Genomic DNA, 22,430 nt, shown 5'->3' on the forward strand with positions numbered 1-22,430 from the left:
TGTGAAAATGGCATGATGGGGTGTTCGTTCTCAGAACATATTCTAGAATACCTATACCAGCAGGGAGCCATAATGGGATGCTTGTCTTTAGTTTTATATGAAGCCCTGCTGCTTTTACTATAGGCTTTACTGGTAGGCCTGAGCATGGATGAAGGGATAATTATGTTGGCTGAAGGACATTAGTTTTATCCAGAAAACTGTGTGTGTTTTGCAGAGGGTGTTAAGAAGGAATATTAGGATTTGTGGCAGTGTGCTGCCACACATAAAAGAACCTCTCATTTTCTGATTTGACAAGGAGACATTTATTATGTGAAAAGGAAAATATTCATGTGTATGAACAGATAGTCCTCTCCTGAAATAGGAGGACCTTGTATGAGTTGCAGTCTGCAGATTTCTTCCAATATATAATTAATATAATTTAGGGCATTTACTTCAGGTTTAAGGAGCACATGATGGTGGGGGCAGGAAGAGTGAGGACAAGCATGCTAGCTTGGCTACATTACTGTCTTTGCCATTCTCCTTGAGTTGAGGCTGAACATTTCTAACAGGGAACCTCTTCTATCCATGTAACTCCCCAACCTTCTCCAATATGTAACTCTGGATTTCCAGGGTTCCACATCATGTGGGGCACCCAGAAAGATGGTAATGGATCCCTGCTGCAGATGTTTAATAATTTTAATAATATAGAAGTAGAAATACATCAGTAGGCTAGAAAAGTATGATCAGGTGGCCTGCATTCCTTGCTCAGTCTTTGTCCAGGTGCTGTTAATGGACATCTTCAAAGCCCCTGCTCTCTTTGACTGGGCAGACCTTCAGATATAAGATAGCTTTGAAATAGAAGATAGAACTATGGCTAATCTCTGAAAGAGAGGGCATATGGCCATGATAGCTCAGGCAGAGCTAGTGTGGTCTCCCCATTCATGTGTTCTTGAAGACCTGCTGCAAATGCCTGATTTGGAATATACTGAAAATCCATTAGTTCCTTCTGATATAGCATCTGATGTTCCATGGCCCACATTTAAAAGCAAAGTTTTGACAGATATACATGACTTAAAATTGGAAACCCTAAAAGGCATTCAGCAAGGCAACCGTGTTAGTTGTTTATAACAGCAAAACTCTAGGGCTAAAGGATACCCTTTGATGGGTGGGTACACCCACAGTTGAGCACTTTGCTCACTGCCTTACATAAAGATCTTTTAAAATGTCCTTTATTCAAATTCACAAATATTCAAATAAAAACATGCTTGTGTTTTGGATTTCCCTCCAAGTGTTGCTCTCCAGCTTTGGGAAGTCTTCTGTGAAGAAGCTAAATAGAAGAGTTTGCTATGGGTTGCCATAGTGGCATTGCTCAGCAAAACTGCTTTCATTATTTTACTACCCATCAGCTTGACCAAAGATTATGCAGCACTTATGCTCCTTAGGGATAAAGAAATGACTTCATAATCCATAGCACATGTTAATTCTTCACTGATTTGTAAACATACTGCTAGCAACACCAAAAGCTTTCATCATTAGGCTTTATTGGATGATGCAGAACAGACCATGCTCATCAGAAAAGCTAAATGTGAAACACACAACAATTGGACTGATATAACAAATATTCCTCTTTGCCCTTAAATTAATGTTTATGTATCCATGTAGTATTAGAAAAACATATCCCACACTTTTGTCTCAATGTGGGGCACTCAAGGCAGCTCACACGTGATTGAAATCTATGAAAAAAATGACAAAACTAAAGTAAAATGCAAACCTGTTGTGGAGAATGATCACATAATGGTGCAGGACAAGCAGGAAAAAAGCTTAGAAAATAATAACAACCATTTAAACAAATTAAGGGCTATGAAATAAAGAAAGCGCCTGCAAGCTGATGTAAAACTTCAGCTAGGAAGGAACCAAACAAAATTTTCAGAGTAGGGCACACCAGTCCATGCTGTCCCTGGGCAAGAAACAAAAGAGATCCTTCCCATCTAAAGAACCTCAAATACTGATGGGAACATGTGTATATAGGGAACAAGCAGTATGGTGCCTCTGGTATCTGCCATGGTATTTGGGTATATGGTGCGTGGGTGTTTGCATATGCTTGTGTACTTGTAGACCTACTTGTACACCTGTGGAGACTGAGAGAGAGAGGAGAGAGAGATTGTATGGGTAGTGATCCAAAGAAAGAGAAAAAAAGAATATGGGATGTATGTGTTTGCTGGCAGAAGAACTGAAGTGGTGGGGGGAAGCCTTCTGTGCAATAGGTTTCTTTTGGTAATGAAAGCTGTGGGCTCAAAGGAGATGTTTATTGAATTGGGGCTCAGACCCCAATACCTTGTACTCTGCCTTGGCCAGGTGGTCTGTTGTAAATAGCCATACTTCCTATGACAGCCATTTTGTGGTGGTGCTCTAAGTCAGTTTCTTAGATTGCCAAGTGTGTCCAAAGGTCAAAACTGTGGCCTACATCTAGTATTTATCTTCAGAATGTATGAGCTGCCTGTCTACTTTTATAAGCACACAGAATATGTAAACACAAACACATTCATTTAAACAAATAAAAAATATTTCAAGCTTTACCTCAGAATAAAAACCATGTACTGTGACTGCAATTCAATTTGGGACACTGCAACTGGAGATCTAATATGGTTTTCTCATATCACTTCATTTGACCCTCAAAGTAGCCTTGTTCAAGTAGTCTGTATCCATAGGTACCAAATTTGTAAAGGAATTAGCAAGAATGTGTAAGCCAATTTGCCTCCAGACAGTTCCACCTACCAGCCACCAAATAGTCAACATTATTCCACAGTGAGGGCTTGTATACAAACATAGGGTTCCAACTTCAGGAATGGGAATCCCAGTTAATTGCGTGTGTGCATACATCCCGTAGTGTAGCGGTGTTCATCGTAATAGTGCCTTTAGCCACACTCCTAGAAGAATCCAAAACTTAAGCTGTGTTGATGCATATCGGCACAACAGTTGTAGCAGTTTCTGTCTCCATCAGGAGTGGGTCTTTCATAAATCTGATGGCTCTTCAAGTCCATCCAAGACCAAGCCACCCCAGAAGACATCAATCTACAAGGAACAATCTATTATCACTGGGAAAATTCATTCCCCCTGGCTACTACGAGATTTGCTGCTAAGCTCATATGGAACAGGAAGTCAAGGGGTGAGATGAGGGTTGATGGTACCAGATGATATTAGAAACCATGTTGATTAAAAAATGCTGAACCTGTGTCCCTGTGAGCCCCAGCTCCACTACATCACTGCACACATTCCTGATCAGATTGAAGGCAAATATAAAATGGCCAGCAGCACAAGTCAGGATCTGCAGGCAGGGATAGCTTGGGTTTTCTCATTAGTCTCTTGAAACATTTGGTAGTCATGGCTACAGAACATCAACTGCATATTTATAGTTTTGTGTGCTGTTTTCCAAAATGTTTAAGTCTAAGAGAACAACCTCATGGACCCTGGAGAGCATGGGAGTATTTTGTATGCAGGGTGGGGAAAATCCACAGGCAGTGATTTAACTTTAGGAGGGGAACTCTCAGATCTGATCCTTTCTCCCCACATGCCTCCCAAGTACCATGGGGGGAGAAAACTATTTTGGCTGCTTTTGAAAGTCACAAAGCGGCCTCAGAAGAATGTGTGAGGGTCAAAAGGGGGTATTCTTATGGTGGGGAGCAGTGATGCCAGGTAGAAGAAATCTCACTGCCCCATCCCCCCAGCCTCAGTCCTGACACTGTTCCCACCAGTGTGCTTCCACCAGATTTGCTCAGAGACTTTTCTAGAGGAGGAGTTGGGAGGGATGAGAATTACTGCTGTTGTTCCTCCTACCCTTCCAGCAGCAGTCCAGCAGGGCACAGCAGGAAGCCTCCAAATTCAGGGGCTTCATCCTAACGGTGATGCAACCAATAGGACTGCATCCTAATTTTAAAAGATTACTATCTTGCCATGCACATATGATATAGGCAACTAATGTTAAATCCTTAAACCAGCAATGCATCTGCAGAAAAAGCTTCAGGCAATTCTAGAGGTGATCGTACTATGCATCCTCAGTTTGCCATGTTATATGGAGAAAATATATGGATGCAACAGAATATAAATAGCCAAAATGATGAGGCTGAGAAAAGCAGCACCTCCAAAGGACACAGTTTATTTTTATAGTGACCAAAAACATGGGCATTACCAGTTAGGTGCTTTTAAGTTCCCTTAATTTGATTGCACTGTATATGTCAAGCATGTGTTTAACTCTCTTAATCTAAAATCCAAAGTTGTGAAAAACTGCTTAACTTTAGCTCAATTATGCCCATGTTCAATATATTATCTGTGGCAAAACATGGCTACAGTCCAACACATTGTGGTTTTTTCCTTTTTTTTCTAACTGAAAATGTTGTGATAAATGCTCAATAATTAAAGAAAGTATTAGTGCCTTCAGCTAGAACTACTGGATAGGAAATTTAGCTTTTCCTAGGATTGTAGATTCAATAAATGCTGTGCTAACCCTGAGCAGTACTTGAAAGATCTTTTTGCCTGAAGCAGAAGAAAAGCAGGGCACAGTTTCATTTCATTTCCATCTAGACTCAGTTTAATTCCCTGAAAAAATGGCATGGGTTTCAGCCCAGCTCAACAAATAGACAAACAAACACGCATGACATCTGTACACACGGCTTTGTCATTTTCACCACCACGTATTCTGCAAACTGGGTGGCTCCATCACACGTGATATGTAAGGACAGATGCAGTAGATTGCTGTGTGGAAGCTGAAATGCATTTCTAGGCATAAACTGTGAAGAATATAAAGCTTTAATAAAAGATAATGATATAATGCTACAATATGTCTTATTGGTATCTTAGGGGGGAAAGCCCTTATGTTTAACTGTCAGTATATTTAGGTGGACATCCTTGCTTGTGTGCCCATACCAAACAACCTGGTCATTCTGTGGTTTTAAAGAACCTTTAGGCAAATACAGAATTGAGGAGCAAGCAAAATGTGTTCAAAGGGGCAGTTGTCTTGGCAGCAACATTCAGTGACAACATATTTACAACTTGCAGAAGGCATATTCTCATTCACAAGTGGAATGTGCTTGGGAAATTTCTCATTAGCATTTTGAAAGAGTTATTATTCTGCTTCAGCCACTGGATGCAAATTAAATGTTGGCATTGGAGACACTTTTGTCACAACAGACCCCAGCCAGCTGCCATCGTTCCTTTTCCCCCCTCCTCTCCTTTCCCCTTTCTCTCTCTTTCTCTCTCAGATCTCTTAGCAAGTGAACTAAAAAACCTCCTTATGATTTAGTAGAAGATAATCATTAGCGTATCTTAAGAGCCTTCATATGAGTCATTTGTTGCACAGATTAAAAATGAGCTTTTTCATTTCCCTCAAAAGCACCAATTGTCTGATGCCAGCCTACATTTATAGCACAGCTAATGCCAATGTACATTTAGGCAGCAAGGAGAATCATTTTATGAGAACACATTTAGCTGTGCCTAATGCATTATGTGATAGACTCAGAAGAAAATGTTGTGGTTTAGGGGGTGGGGGGGAAACAGCAACCAATTGTGGTTTGCATCTGTGCCATGTTTCTGAAGTACACCTTCTACACCAGGCAATCTTCACCTGAGTATTCTAAATCAGTGATTATAGCATCGTAAACATTTTGTAGTTCCCCCAAATTGTAGCTACAGTAGTCTGAATTACAAAAAGTATTTTTTAACCTTGCATATACAACTTAGCTTCACCTTGAAAAAGCAGCTAATCTCTGGCTTTACTGATTTCAATGAGTCTACTTTATGTAGGAGTTATATTGGATTCTGTCCATGATCACTTAATTTCATTCTTCTCCAATTATTATTTGAATCTACAAGGAGCAGTGTTCCCACAGCGGAGGGAGGGGGGCAGGAGGAAAAAACCAGACATGAAGACAGTGGACATTATGATGATGCTGTTGAGATGTAGAAATGCTCTTTCATTGTGTAAAAGAACTTCAGTTGTAAGAACAGCATTACATGGAGCTTCGTGTGTCCTAGTGCTGAAACTTTGTTCTGTAAAGTCTCAAGTCCTGAGTGCATACACAGGGCACTCTGGCTTTAGAAATGACGTGCTTGGAGGCCTGTGTCATTCCAAATGGAATGTGGCAAGACTCCAGTATGGAATTACATAGGCTTAGAGATCAAAAGTATATAATGACACAGACATAGATATGATTATGAAGTTGCAACTGAAGAAACAATAGGAAACATATCATATGGTTCTCTCTTCTCAGCAGCTAAGTGAAAGAGGGTTAGATTATCCTCCTAATACTAAGCTGCTGTCCCCAGAATTCCTAGTAAAAGAATGTGTGTGTATGTGGTGGCGGCGGATTGGCAAACCAATCTGTGGATTGGCACAGGACATGACATTAATTGTTGAAATTCAAACTGGATTGCCACAGAAAAGGCCATGGTGCATATATTCCAACATACATTTCTCATGAGTGATCTTTTTTCCTAAAATTGACAGTACTTGAATGTCATATGTGCATGATCTCTTATGGAGCTTTCTCCTACAATGGTCAACCTTTTCTTCAAGTTGACTGAGACTGCCATTTAAAGCAAATGAGCGCACTTCTCTAAAGAGTTTCCTTCATTTTCTTTTCACACTGTGGTTATTACATAGTATATTACTGGATACATCGTAATGCTATTATACTGGTATTTCTGTCAGTAAATACGCACAGTATAGAGGATAAGCTGACATCTCTAAACACAGTGGGCATGTGCCAGCAAGCTGCAGCCAGTCAGGGCTCCCAGTACCTTTCCTTGAATTTTGGCCAGTCTGCTCCTCATATGCTATATATTTATGGAAGAAAACTACCATGTAGATTAATGATTTAACCAGGCACTGTTACTCTGTTTGCAAGGGTCTAAACTTGGTTTCAGCCATTTTCAGAAAAAGAAAGCAAAATAAAATTATTATCTCATGACATAAAATAATTTTCCCTAAAAGATCTGCTTTGAGCAGGTGTTGCAGCTAATTGCCTGAAATAATGAGGTGAGTTCAAGGAAGAGTAAGTTATAATAGAATAGCTCCAATTAACTGATAAAGACCAACATTTGAAATAACAGAGGAATGAGTATGCCAAAAATATTATCTGTCAAAAATTTCCACAAAACCAAATGTGATTAGTGCTGGACCAATACATCCCAAGTTAATCTGATATTTCCTCATGAAACAACAAATTTACTCCTAATTGCTTGGATAAGAGTTCTTTCTTAACACCAGTTCTCATTCCATATAAACAAACCTTTGCACTTGTACAATATCAAAGTGCATCCTGAAAGCTGTTGTTTGGAAATGGTCTGTAATGATACTATGTCATGTACCCTCTTCTTGATTGGTTTTTCACAGGGCCTGCTCATGTCATGTGATGTTTATGCACCATCACTGATCATCAGTTTATGGAGGAAAGGAGAAGATGGACCTTCTGAGTCCTCCTCAGGGAGTCGAAGTTGCAAAGGTGAGGAAGCAGCCACAGTTGCACATGTCATTGAAAGATTAAACCAATCAACTCACTGCAAGTTGCCTTTCTTCCAAAAGTTATTGGTGATACTGTGCAGGAGTGAATAGACCAAAAGCACAAGAACACTTCACAGGTAAACAAATCTTTGCATTTATCCATCTGATGCCTGGAATGTGTTTTGAAAGAGTCAATGCATCCATAATTTTCAGCTTGTGGATGCTTTGACTCTTTTGAAGATTGCTGAAAATCTTCTAGACACGTTCCCAGTGCTTTATCTCTGTTCCCACTTTCATACATATAGCTTCATAGTTGAATGGGACATAGCTGTGTTCATGTCGGTTAATTACCATTTTCTTCCTACCCCAATAGCAAATAGAGCTCCAGTAAATACTGCTGCCACAGATGAGGAAGAGTGAGGCAGTTCTGTCCCAGCTCTCTCTCCTGGAGCTGCTCATCAGTGCCAAAATGCATGCTACAATAATGCTCTATCCTACCTCAAATATGGCTTGTTGCAATCAGCTGCTAGCAATCTTAGTCATGGACATTTCTAAGAGAAAGCACGGACAGGGTGTTAGACTTGAAGTATGATGGGCTGAGCTTAAATCCTGGTAGGCTGACTTTAAGTCAAAAGGCCTGTTGGGTGAAGTGGACCAACTGCCATCATTCATTCGAACATTAAGATTCCAGTGTATTATCCATGGACATCAATGTATCCAGAGATACTTTTCTTGGGATCTTCCGTATTCCTTCTAGACCATCCTAATTTCTTATATTATTTCTTAAAATTAGATTGTCTATATTTTAAAAGCTGGAATACTGATACACTGCATAGCAAAATGCTTTCATTCTCCCATTGTCATTCTTTGTTGTGGTTCTCAAAGGTTTTTTTTTTTGTGTTTTGGAGTTCAGATCCACCTCTGCTTTGTACTTAGCTTCACAGGTAAGCCCCTCCCCCCCACAAGTCTCCCTAGTTTGTCTTCTGGGAAATTAGCATTTCATGACTAATTATGCCCATTATGGCAGTTGTTCTATTAATGGACAAAGAACCCCATGGCAGCCATTTTGTCATAGTGTTCATGACACACACAAACTTGCACATGTACCTGACCCAAAAAGTCTGGGGATTCCTAGTCTAACATACATCAGTAGTATTGAGATTGCTGAGGCCACATGAGCTCTGCATACCATCCTGACTGCTTGAGGTAAGCCATGCTAAATCTGTTTATATCACCTTCACTGTCAAGGCAGGACTTCTGGAGAGAATTCCACAGCTGACTGAGCAAGAACTGCCCCATACCCAGCAAGGATGCCCTACATGGCTTGAAGTAGCTTCTAAAGAGGAGCCCCACAGTGACATAATTAAAATTTATGAGATTAAAATTATCAGTTGCACCCCGATCACTTCTGAGTTTTTCCTGTGCAATTATATGAATGTTTGATCAGTTTTAAGGGAGAATTCAGAAGAGGAGCATTTCTATTGCAAATGAGCATCCCGGCAAATATTGAATTCATATTCACATTACAGATTGAAACAAGAACCACTCCAAGCTTCATATATAAAAGCTGTTCAAATTTTCATTCATACTCCAGCACAAGACTGAACTTGGTTCCTTGTTCCTCAGCTTCCTAACAGCCTCTTCAATATGTGGACAGAAATTGGGGGTCCTAGCTTTCTGGCTTCCTGGCGAATTACCACAATGGTTCCTACTACCTAAGCCATTTTAGCTTCCTGCTAAAGCAATTATCAGTGTTGTGACTGGCCAAGATACTGAAAGTTCAAGATACTTCAAAAAAGTGAATGGATAGCATTAAAACAAAGTGGAAACATTTGAAAACCCAATACAGAAAGCTTAAAGTGTGTTGTGGTGCTGCAGATTGAGCTTGTCAGTATTTCTAGAGTGCGTGGGACTGCAGAGTAGAGTTTATTCAAGTTTGATTGGAGCCTCTCAGGTCTCAGTAGCAAAGTCTCACGGTTTGTTCACCTGGTGGCCTGCCTCCTTAGTCCTAAATGTATCACATGGAATTATAGTCTGTTGGTTGAAAAAGAAGACTGGTATGGAAAGTATTTAAGATAGCAGATTAAGAATCCAAATACTGAATGGTCTCAAAGCTATTTTATTTGCAGTTTATTTGTACTCTATTCTCCACCCAGTACAGAATTACACACAGTTAGCAGGATTATGCTGAATTTACTGATTTTTTTGCATGTGTATTACAAGTTGTTCACACACACACACACACACACACACACACAAACCTTATTAGTTCAGCAATAAAATTCCAGCAAACATATTGCTTCTACTCACAGGAACTTAGGAAACTGAATCAGGTTTCTGATTCTCTGCCCCAGTATTGTCAGTAATGATTGGCAGCAATGACTCAAGGCTCTCAGGCTGGAAGCCTTCCTAACCCAACCTGGAGAAGCCAGGACTGGAAGTTTGATCTCCCGCATGCAAGCAGGTGCTCCACCACTTGGCTACAAGCTCTCACTCAGCCTTTCTGGTATGGCTATATTCCAGTTTCTCATTTTAGTTATTCATGGTCACAGGAATTTTTCTTAAAAAATGTGCCTTTCAAAGATGTCCTATTCCATATCAAAAACTGCATTTGCAACTCCTTCAGCATGAGCATTTCTTTCCTATTTAAAAAGAAGGAATTAACCTTCACAGTTAATTCCCAAAGGGTTAGAAAGAGGGCAGGGATGGTAGGGGGTGGGAGTACTCAGAAGAATGAAAATTCTTTGGGAATAAAATCAAGTCAAATAATAGTTTCAAACTGGCATACATATGCATGCTCAAATGAGAAGAAGGTATAAATATGTGTGTGTTCATTCAAATTGTTTTCTTTTGAACTATTAAAAAAGCAACATGTGTGGGATGCAAAAGTATGTGGGCACCAGGGAAAGCATATCATAGATTAGTTTCCTTCTTGGGAAAGCAATAAATCAATAAACATAAAGGAAGTGATCCTTTAGTGACTTATTTCTTGTTTTAGAGGGATTGATAGCACAAAGAGAGTCAGCTCTGGAATCATAATAGTGACTACATTTTCCTAAGGGGCACAGTGCCCAAATGAAGACATGTGGGTGAACAGAGACAGAGAAGTTTCCATATTCTGATCTGCTTCCTTGCTTGCTTACTCGCTCGCTGTCTCTCTCTATCTGTTTTAAATCTATTCACCCTGTTTCACTTTTATGAATACAGTAAATCGTCACAGCAACTGTGTTCTGAAATAGCACTCTTAAGTCCATGAAATCTACCTTATCAGTGACAACTTACCAAACAATGAAAGCCCAAATATTTGATATCATGCATTTATATTGAGTGAAAAATTGGATCATGTAGTTAGGAGTCTTGCAAAACCACTGCAAGGCTGCTTCTTAAAATTTCTCCTTGGTCTTGAAAATGATTTATAAATCATCTTCTTCTCCTTTACCATCTTCATCAATACACATTACTAGAAAGCACAAAAGTATAGAACTATTTCTTCCAATCTGATATGTTCTGATAGAGGAGGCAATATAGAAAACAGAGAAAGACATGGTATCTACATAGCTGAAACTGAGGTTGTGTAAGAAAAGGAACCCATATTTCCCAGACTAGTCACTCCATCAAGCTCCATGTAATGTGTTTGTGCATGCTACTTGCATTTCAGTATGAAGGATTTCTTCCCCTTCCATGCTCTTTCTTTTTCTCCTGTAATCAGTAAGTACCTTTGAAAAAGATTGTATTAATATGTAAATTGCTGCATGCAGATTGATTGGCACAAAGGGATTCCTGGGGAGATTTATATAGGTATACAGAGTCCTATTTTATATCACAAAATCATTCTGCCCGCATCTCACAGATATCATCAGTTTTACATAATTGGTATGTTGTGTCACCTTGGTTGTCTTGGGGATTTTCTTGTAATTCCTTTCTTTTCCAGCAAGAAAAGGATGTGCATGAATGGAATGTAGTTATAAAAAGAACATTTCCAATTTGCATCTTCTTTCCTAAATAAATCTGGAGGAAAGATATCTCTCCAAAAAGGCTTGCATCAGGGTTTGTTTACTATTAACTAAGCCTGGTTAGTAAGCAACTCCACATCTTCTTAGGTCCATTCTACAAAGCTGGCTCGGAGAGAGATAATTTTCTAATGGGATTGGGGGGCGGGCACATATATTTTTAGCTGTCAGAAACCATAGTACAGTCAGAGCTTTCTTGTTTGAAAAGGTTCCCCCTCTTTCTTTAAAATAATTTCTGTTGTTTTCCTGCAGCAGCAGTGACTGCCCTTCATCAGGGACCGTAATGAAAGTTAGGGTGAAGGCTAAACAAGTTCTTTTTCAGACACACTTCAAAGAAAGTTGGCCTATGATGGAAGAGACTCATTTTCATTCTGGGAAAGCAACGAAAAAACCTGTTGAAGTGGCAGGCAATGTGGTGCTCATAGGCTCCAGTGACCTCCAGACATCTTTCTTGTGGCTTGCAATGGTTACCTACCCCTCACACTTAAAAAAAAGACATTTACTTACCAGCAGCCAAGATTGTTGTGAAAAGGTTTTCTGTTGGTGCTAAGAACTCTGGACTCAAAGAGACATTTAGTGGGTTTCAGCTCAGAGCCCAACTCTGCCCTGTGCTGCCACATATTACTTCTTGTTTGCCATACTTCTCATGGCAACCATTATGTGGTGCTGAGCAGGACAGTTCCCCAAACTGCCAAATGTGCCCAGGGCCAACAGGACTGCCTACCATTAAACTTTAAAAGTTGACTCCTTTGACTGTGCTACTGTCTCTGACTGTTAAAAAAGAAAAATGTAAACTCAGCACCCCTTTTTCCCCGTTTTCATTTCATCTTCCTTTGTGCCTAGACAATTCTTCTGGGAATGAATGTTCAGCACAATTTTACTATTAACCTTTCCTGGGGCTTCACAGAGCAGGTGTATAGAATTAACATCTTCACAGTACTTAGGGTATAGTTAGTTTATTTGAAAATGCTTAGGATCACACTATATGTAACCTAATATTGCTAGAAGAAAACTCTTAGATATATGATCAGGAGTATATTCTATGAATGGCTTCATGAGCAATTTTCTGTTTCCAATTTCATACCTCATCAAACAAAAACACTGATACTGAACTACAGGCAAAAATGCTGAGAACTAAAGGAAAATGTTGATATATCCAAACATCATTTTCTGCCCACATCATCTCTTCAGGAGTTGAATTTGTATGGCATAAGAGAGGGAGGAAGAATATTTAAGTCAGCTCATCCTCCCTACATTTGTAATTAATACCAGCATGAAATGTCATAATAGGAGTTTGTGCATTATGGCCTCATCACTACATTTAAAGCTATAGCTGGTATTTGTTCTTTTGATACAGCAAAATGCTATCATTGTGTGACTTATGTGAATGAACTTAATCGAGTAATATGCTTATTGTATTGGCATATCTACATACCAATTAAGGCAGAAGAGAGGAGATTCACTGTTAAAATAACCATTGTTCATAAATTTATAAAGTTATTGAAACTGTAATTTATGAAACATATCATATATAAATGGGAATTTCCAGCCTAATCCTAAAATAGGGTCAATTCCCCATGCATCATACCCATTTCTAAAATCCTCTCTTTCTGGAGTTTTTTATGTCCTCCCCATTGTATCTTGCCATTCCAATCACGTTCCAGCCCTCAGAAACATCAGGAGCACCTTAGTTTTCTGAACCCTAACCCTACTCTGGATTTCCAGCCTAACCCTAAAATAGGGCCAATTCCCCATGCATCATACCCATTTACAAAATCCTATAATATTATGTGCTTCCAACTAGGCAATTGCCATGTGCAATCCTGTAGATGTATATTCATAAATAAGCCTAAACAATTCAGGGAAACTGATTCTTATCACTACTCATAACTTTATTCATCAGTTAGATTGGAATCTGGGATCTCTAACTGTTATGACTTTACTGTGTGTTTGAAGAGGAGTATCAACAGCTCAAGGTTTGCACCACATGTCATAATCATAAGGCCTGTACCTAGATAAAGTTGCCACCTGCCAGCATTATTGGGCCTGGTGGAACAGGAAAGCATGGAAAATGCATATGTGATATGGGCAATCTATATGATGAGGAATACCATGTGATTGAGAGATGCTTGAAAGTGGTTGAATGGACAACAAAATGCCAAGATGAAAATGTGAAGTGGGACACATTTGGAAGGGGAAAATCATATAGTAGCAGAAGGATCAAGTCAGCTGTGACCATGCACAGCTAACTGGCAATTGGAGGAGGAGGAGGAGGCTGCTGCCACCACCACCAAAAAAGCCAAAGCAGCAGCAACAGCAAGCAAGCAAGCAAATTCCATTACAACAATCATAAAAAATGGATTAAAAATAAAACTGCTGATATCATAAAGACTTCATGCAAACATATATCATGGTTGTATTTGGGGGGAAAAACATTTTCAGTTATGATTCCCTAGTAAGGAAAAGCACAGTAGAACATTAGGAAAGAGGAATTAAAATTATGAAAGAGTAGCTTTATGAAGAAGGATTGAAGTAGAACAAACAGAAAGATGGCAAATGAAGCTGGTTTAGAAAATAATGAATGGCAGGGAAAGACTCAGGCCTCACATCAAGGGTTGGTATGGTCCCACACCTCATCAGGAAGCCCACTAATGACAGTTCCCTTGAACTATTGCTTCTCATCAGCATTGTAACCTGCTTGCTCTCCCATCTTTCTCTGGCCCAGAGGGACTGAGTAAACAAGCAAGCAAGCAACAGTGGTAAGCAGAAATCAGGATGGTATACACTTCCTGCAGTCTCACTGGCTTCCTGCTTGACAAGCAAACAGAACTGTCAAGGGAGAGGAGACAATGACAACACTGGCAGTGAGAGAGTAGGCAGACTGAATGAGTAGGCAGTCTGACTCTCCTTGCCCTCCAAAAAAGCAACAACCCTGGAGTCAACATCAGAAAGAGCTTATGGAGAGAAACTTTTCTTTGCTATTCATAATATCAGATCTAAGGGGTAATCAGGTCAAACTGATACACTGTAGAAGAGACCAGTGGAAGCACTATTTTATACACCATGGTTACATTACAGGCTCAGAGCAAAGTTTTCACTTCATGAATGGAAGACCTAGGAATGGAACACTCCTTCTGTCAAGGGACCATCTTGTGATGGTCTCTAGTTCAGGTGGCTTTAAGCTGGGCTAGATAGTTTCATGATGACTCAGCAATATCAGTGGCTATTAGCAAGAACAGTTCAATAGAATCTCTATGCCAGGATATGTAGATGCTGGAAACATAAACCACAGGAGAATGGTTGCCTTCTGGACTTGCTTAGTTGGTTTACAAGAAGCATCTGACTGGGCACTTTTCAAAATAGAACACTAGTCTGATTTGGCTAGGTTGCTCTGAGTAGCAAGCAAAGGAGAAGTAGCAACCTATCTATAAAACATGGCTGGATCAACCCACAGGGAAAAAACAGGGAGACACTGGGAGCTGTCAAAATTCCAGAGATGTCTAATTTGGCAACAAGCATATCTTTACCAGAGAACCACTTTTGAGAAGATGCACAGATAATGTTTATCAGTTTGTCCAACAGGTGATATCCCCCTGCATTCCATGGGCCACAATTGATGGCTTTCTTGTTTGCAGCAGCTGCCTTGGATATATGCCCAGCTGTAACGGTGAAAAGCCAAAAATATGACAAACATAAGGAAAATTAGAAAATAATATTCCAGTTAACTTTTAATTATTTACTGTGCTATTTTAATACTGCTCAGCTTTTAATAGTACAGGGGAATGGTGTGGAAGAGGGCTTATAAAAAGGACTACTACAAAAGCTGAACTGGGTTTGTATTTTAAAAGATTCCTTTCGTTTCTGCAATTCATTTCACCCATACAGTTGAACAATACATAAATCAATCCCCCCAACAGGCAGAGTATCAATACATAGATCCTTGTTGTTTGCAAGGCACAGTATAAGCAGAGCCCTGCTCAAATAAGACATGATGCTAAGACTTTACCTCATCTATTCCTTGAATCCATGCATTGAATACACAAGAGCACACACATATGTAAGCAGGCTACTATTACTGCATAGTGACAACAGTAATAGTAGTTTCTTCACATGGCCAGTGCATCTATTTTCTGAATGCAGAAATGTCTGGACAAAGATCATTCATTTCATTCATGTTCATAATTGGAAAAATGTGCTATATGACATATAACTGGTTATTCCAAAGTACTTTGAAAAGAAATGCTATAAATAAATAACATAGATCAGTTCCTAGATCTAAAATGTGAAACCTCTTCCAAAGCAAATTCAAAAGTTCTGTTTTGTTTCTGACTTTTTCCCATGCCCTTTTCTCAATATTTCCCACCTGCATCCACTAATGTCAGAATGAATTAAATAAAATGCGGCAGTACCACTGGGTCATATCAACTACTTTCATGATAAAAGCTCTTCTACCCCAGGGGGAACCCTACATGACTTTTTAAGATGTCATGACTAACCAACCAGAAAGTGCCTTGGGTCCTAATGAACAAATAATTAGATAGAACTAATTTATCAAAGATATTATCAATGGCAAACTACTAGAATGTTAAATTTGGTATGTGCCATAGACTATCCAAACTCAGCTATCCTAGACCAAAAACTTAGGATGCAATTATATGCATGCCTAGACAGAAAAAGGCCTAGACCTTCCTGCCCCCATGGTGACTGGTGAATGCTCAGAATCGCAGGACTTCTTTCTCTCTAGGATAATGCCCTTTGAGAATCACTTTAGAAATAATAGCACATGCCCAATGGAGCTTTAGATTTCCCACTGCAGTACTGTAAATTTGTATTCCAAATCATGAATTGCTTTATCATGTGCTGTGCAACGTGTGTGTGTGTGTATGTGTGTGTTGAGAAAAACAAGTCTAAAGACTCAAAGGATTCATCATTCAGTTTTCTGGATTGGAAAGAGAAATGAGCAAGCCAACCCAAATATAAAGAGAAAGACTGAATCAGAGTTCCTCAGTAGACATCTGCAGTGACCTCCAACAATGCTCATAAAACTCTGTTCCTTGCCTCCCTTACAAATGTGTTTTAATTAAAAATGGGAAAAGGTTAGGGCACCAGGTTTTCCATCCTGTTCATGATCCTGATTCTGCCACTCATTATATGTTCTGCAGGCAGAAAGAGAAGCAATAGTCACTTCTTGGTCTTACTCCATCCCCTTTACCCACAAAGACGTTCCCCTTTGCTCTTTTTCTGTCTCTCCACTCCTAGTTTCTAGGCTCACGATTTCTGCCAAACAGCATTACTTGTTATTTCTCTCCCTTCCCTCTCCACAGCTGTCTTCATTCTCCCTCTTTCCTGTCTCTAGCCTTGACATTTCTCTCTTCCCACCTCTCTACACCTCTTCCGCCAACCCCCATGGAAGGCAGTGTAGAACTAGCTACATCCTCGATGGGAGGCATTTTGCAGTGGTGACCATAACAGTTTCTCAAATTTCCAAATGTGTCTGCAGATCCAAAGGGTTTGGAAACCCCTGGGCAAGATGCTAATCTAATTCAGATGCCTTCTGCATCCATTTGTCACTTGCACTTTATTGACTTTTTTCATTTTAACACTGAGCCACCATATGATGTGAATTAGAATCTCTTTCTTCAAAGAAACAGGCATGTTACTGAAGCAGGTATGACAGATCACCCTAATACATTTAAATCAAGAAAACCATGATGAGATTATAAGGCAACAGGGACAGATCTATCTGGAAAAAAGTCAAAGATGCTATTCCTATGGATCAGGTGTTCCTAATGGCACAAACTCTGACATATCTGCTTGCCCTGATGTCGAAAGACATTCTCAGGAAGGGGGCAGAAATGACTGCCTTTCACCATTTCCAGTGCAAAAGGAACCTGGAGAAAACAGGTTCAAGTTGGAAGCTTTTGGAATGCCAATTAAGTCCAAATTAAATTTTAAAACCATCTTTTTCTGTTGATAATGAATTGTTATGATTGTCTTACAGATCTGGAGTTTCATATTTTTCACTGGTTCATTGAACATTCTAACTCGTGTAAGATATATTATACTAGCCAAAGAAAAGTTAACATGAGCATAGTAATGCAAGGAATGTCAGCTTCCTTCCAGAGGAGCATCCTGGATTTGACTGTTGACATCCGGAACTGTATTACCATTACTTGGCTGCCCTTGGGATAGGTCTGGTATGTCCTATGCCTCCGCTATTTTAAGCACTATCAGACCTTTGTGGTTGCATTAATTGGGATTCAATGAAAAAAAAATTGCATTCTGGATGGCAGTGACCTCAAGAGTCCTCCTGGGAGTGGGGAGAAGTTACATCTAAGAAAGATATGGTGGGGAACTTTCCTGAAGTTGTATTGCTATTTAGTTTTCATCACATCAAATAGAAAAGAACAGAAAAGCTTGGATAATCCACACAGGTTTTAGGCAAATGGAGCCAAAGGTTTAGGTATAAGTCTGCTGAAGTGCAATGCCATTTTTGACACATTCTATTGAGTAAACATGCTCTGCATAAAATTCCCTGCTTGAATTGGGTCAGCGGTTAAATTCCATATTAACTTCACTGAAATCAGCAAATACAATCAGCAAGTTGTATTTGAACTCATATGTAGCAAACTTTCTCAATAATTGAGGATAATAAAGCCATAGACATTATGCTAAAATCCTTGCAGCACTTTCCCAGACTTGACACCCTCCTGACTGGTTGCCCTAGAACTCTGCTGCACGGTCACTATGCCACTTTACCTTTTCCACCCCCGCCCCCCCACAGTCACTTGATAGTCCAAGACATCTGGAGAGCACCAGGCTAGGAAAAGCTGTCCTCTAGAAAAACGCTGACCAGCTTTCAGTAAGCCAACTAGAACTTGGATGAGGGGCGGGCAACCTTACTTTTGAGGAGTTTTTAAGTAATGGAACTTAAATCATCTTCATTAGGACTCAGTTTTCCATGTCTTACTGGTTGTTTAGGTTACATGAACTTAAATGAGGGCATTTGTATATGTCAGAGGAAGACATCCCACCCTAGACAAAGAGCTATTATGGTGCCAATATCTCGCCAGCTGCTTTTGGATTCCAACAGCCAACAGGATAACTACTCAATTGGAGCAAAAAGGGGATTCCATATTTTTCAGCACTGGTTTCCTACTTATTCATAGAGTTGCACTGACCAGACCAAAAACAGCATATGATACATACAGCTCCTGGCCCAGTAAGTACCTCGAATATTCAAAACATTTTGATGTACTGAGAAGGTTGCCACCTAACTTCATCTTATATATACAGGCCCATTTTAAGGTTCAAAATACTAGAGGTGGTGGAAAAGGTGGCAATATCATCAGTGTGTGCGTGTAAGTGGATACACATTTGGGAAGAGGAGGACTTAGTTCCTTGACTATCTTGGCCTGGGAGGGTTTGGTCCCCAGAATGAAGAAGTTGGCCATCACTGGTCTAATTGCACTGTGATCAAAACAAACTGTTACTTTTCTCCCTTGATGTTTACTCAGTTACCTTGGTTGAAGGACTCCATCAGGCAAACCTGATATGTACATTCACTCCAACAGAAGATACAGATTATTTCATCTAATTAAGCACTTTCAGTGCGGGGACTCATTTATAAATGGATTGTCAGATTTCCAGTTAAGGTAAAACCAAATCAAAGCTTCCATGAAGTCATGATCTGGTCCTTAAGTATCAATGTAGATTGGTCCATTCTAGCATAATTATCTACTTTCTGTATGCAGTTTGCTAAAGTGCTGCCCCTACACAACCTCCAGTCACTTCAGTTGGGGGTTTGCGTGAGAGCAGCTCTCTGGCTAAGGAACAGACGGCATTATCCAATCAAAGAGATCTTTCCGATAAGATGCTGTTTTCTCCCACAGCTGTGCCAGTCTCACATGTCTGATCTTTTAATATACCACAGCGAAGCGGTATGTGGAAAAGTAAGGTTTGCATTCAACCTGGAAATAGTCCTGTGGAATTGGGGACTACATTTCACAAATGCCATGCACTTTCTCGTGCGAACAACACACACTCACCCTCTCTAGCCATATAGCCTTATGCTTTAGGGATTTGTCTGCCTGAGTGTGCTATTACATCATCATGCAGATAAGCCTAAGATCAGCATGCCATACCCAGCACACAGGGGACATCATATGGATTTGCTATGTTCCTTGGAAGCTGATTGCAATAATACAGGCAAGGTATAGATCCTTCTCTGCAACAAATACAGCATGGTATGACTAATTTTTAAATTAAGTTGATTCTGCACATGATATATTTCATCTCTGAAATGCTTCAGAACAATCATGTATGAAAGAAGGTCACAGAATAACATACAAGAGCCTTGCAGCATTTTTCTAAGACATACTCTGTGAAATGCAGAACTGAGGTCTGTTTGCTTAAGCAATGGTCAGAAGGCGCACTCGTGATGTATCCAGCCGCCTGCCAAATTGTAGCCTCATAGTAGTTTAGCTAGCTGCATTGAAAATGCAACTGCAGTTCAAGCATTTTCTTGAGGCAAAAGTAAAGATCACAGTTAAGGAAATTCTGCTAAGGGCACACTTTGCTCCAATACTATTTAATGATTAAAATAACTTACAGCTTTGGGGGACGGAAGACCCATGCAACCCAAGAAAAGAGAGATAATGACTTGGAGCTCATTTGGCTCAGACCAATGGTCCATCTAAACCTGCATCCTCTTTCCCCACAGATGCCTCTAGAAGGTCCTCACGCAGGGCATATGAGCCCTCTCCTCTTGTTGCTCCTTGCAGGGAATACTCAGGGTCAAACTGCATATTATTTAATTGCTCGGTGCAAAGCTGAATGTTATCTTTTTGCATTCTTTTTCTTTTTTGCTGTGGAGAAAGTGAGTACAGCCCTCATTCAGCTGAGAACTACTGTGCTCAGAAGGGAAGGATTACACCTTTCCCACCACTTCATATGGGGATTAATAGAAGCTTTCATTCCAGTGGAAACATTTTTAGTTTTTCACCACTGCATGCATGGGAGGGAAGAGACTTTTGGGAAACAAAGAAAAGGAAAATTTAATCTCCTCTTCCTGGTAAACAGTAGTCCCAAACTTAATAGGGATTGCACATACTAACACTAGAGTAGAAAGAAAGAAGCCTCAACTGCACAGTTAACATAATGCGTAGCTTGACCCTCAATGTTCTCTTCTTGACACAATGGTCCCAGATTGCCATTATGATCAGTAGATACTGACAGACTTATCCTCCATGTACCTGATGTGTGTTTTCTTAAGCTAGCACTATCACCCCTGCTTGTGGCAGTGTTTCATGACCCCTTGAGACCCACCTAGATGAAAGTGCTGCTCACCAGATAAGCATACTGTCTCTTTGGGAGCTTACTAAACCTTGTTATTTTTGCTGCTCTTCTGGACAGCTAAAGAGGATGGGTTGACAAGCACTTGGCAGATCACCATACATGGCTGGCCAGCTGTGCTTAGCAAGTTGTATGCTGACCAGTCCTAGGATTATACACAATTGTGCCCATTAATGTTTTCCTGTGTAGTGTGGAACAATGGCTCCTGTGTTGCTTTAATTCATAAAATTCTGCCAAACCAAGAGAGTCCTCTTTTCAAAGCTCATGACAGGAACCATAGCTTCCTCAAATGTATTTGATGAATGGAGATATTCACTGCTGCAGCTGTTGGAAGCCACTGATAGATGGTCTGAGTTTGGCTTGCTGTCCCTGGTGTTACCTTCACTAAGTACTTAAGATATGAAGAACTGTAAGCAACTATCAGGTTACTTTCCATGAGTATTTGGTTCATTTGATTCAAACATCAAGATATTCAGCAATACTGTTGCAACAGAGTAGAAGCCAATAGTTCCAGAAATGGCTCGGAAAGAAGCCTTATATGTAATTCACCAAGGCATTAAAATGCCATTGAAGTGGGATGGTTCAAATATGGGTCTATTTTTTTTAACAATTGTGCCAGCTAAAAATGATGCTGAATCATTAGTTAAATGATACCTCACTCAGAAAGAACTGAAGGTAAATAATATTTTAATAATTGACTCACTCATCCACATACTCAAGCTTTTAAAACAAAATCAATTATCAGCTGACATTCTGTTGCACTTCTTAATATACTGTCTCTGGGCAAAGTACTAAGCTTATGTGCATTTTCTAAGATTAAAGAATACATTTGTTATTGCATTTTAACATTTAAGGATAAATATAATGATTGCTTTTAAAGGGTGGCTTGCATGATACAATGTAGAAAAATTGGATACAGTTCTGATTTGCAGGGGGAGTTTCATAGGCAGAATTACTAGTTTTCCAGATTTGACCAGATGTTTGTGAGCATGCCCCTCCTTACAGATCTCCAGGGGAAGGTGACCAGGGTTAGGGTTAGGGTAAGGAGCCAGAAGCCAGGGAAAATGAGATTTTCCACATGGCTGATATCAGGGTGCAGAACTAACCTTTCATAGTGGGCCAAGCTGCCCCACCACCAGGGCCTTCTGTGGGCCAGCTGACCGTGCCTGCCAACATCACAACCACGTCCCTCAGCCGCTTTCAGTGCAGAGGGAGACACCACCCAGTGCTGGTTGAGTACTGGGTGGCTCAACATGGTTCTTGCCATTTCTGGTTGGGGCAGCATGGGAAGTGCAAAGGAAGGCTCAGTCAGAGCGGTCCCCTGCTGCTGCACCCCTACTATTATGCCCCCTCAGGGATCAAAGTTAACAGCAGGGATTTCTCCAAGGTGGTGAGCTGTGGGGGGATCTTAAACCTTTTCCTCATTCTAAATTTTAACCACTCTGTCCCCAAACCTCCAAAACACACATATTGTTAGATTCTTCCAATTTCTGAACATTTTTCTCCCGAAGAAAGAGGTAGGTGCTAGAAAACACATAGAAAGAATACATATTGAAACTTGTGGGAAGAAAGGCAAGAAGCTAGTACCAGAA

General features: G+C 40.1%; 1 protein-coding gene across 1 annotated transcript in view; it reads right to left on the bottom strand.

The window, feature by feature from the left end:
• The window catches only part of KCNB2 (potassium voltage-gated channel subfamily B member 2), a 157,532-nt gene that overhangs the window by 129,345 nt on the left and 5,757 nt on the right, over positions 1 to 22,430 (bottom strand). The gene's annotated exons all lie outside the window — the stretch shown is intronic.

This window comes from Varanus komodoensis, unplaced genomic scaffold (genome assembly GCF_004798865.1).
Source record: "Varanus komodoensis strain SLA01 unplaced genomic scaffold, ASM479886v1 scaffold14_1, whole genome shotgun sequence".
Classification (NCBI taxonomy): domain Eukaryota; kingdom Metazoa; phylum Chordata; class Lepidosauria; order Squamata; family Varanidae; genus Varanus; species Varanus komodoensis.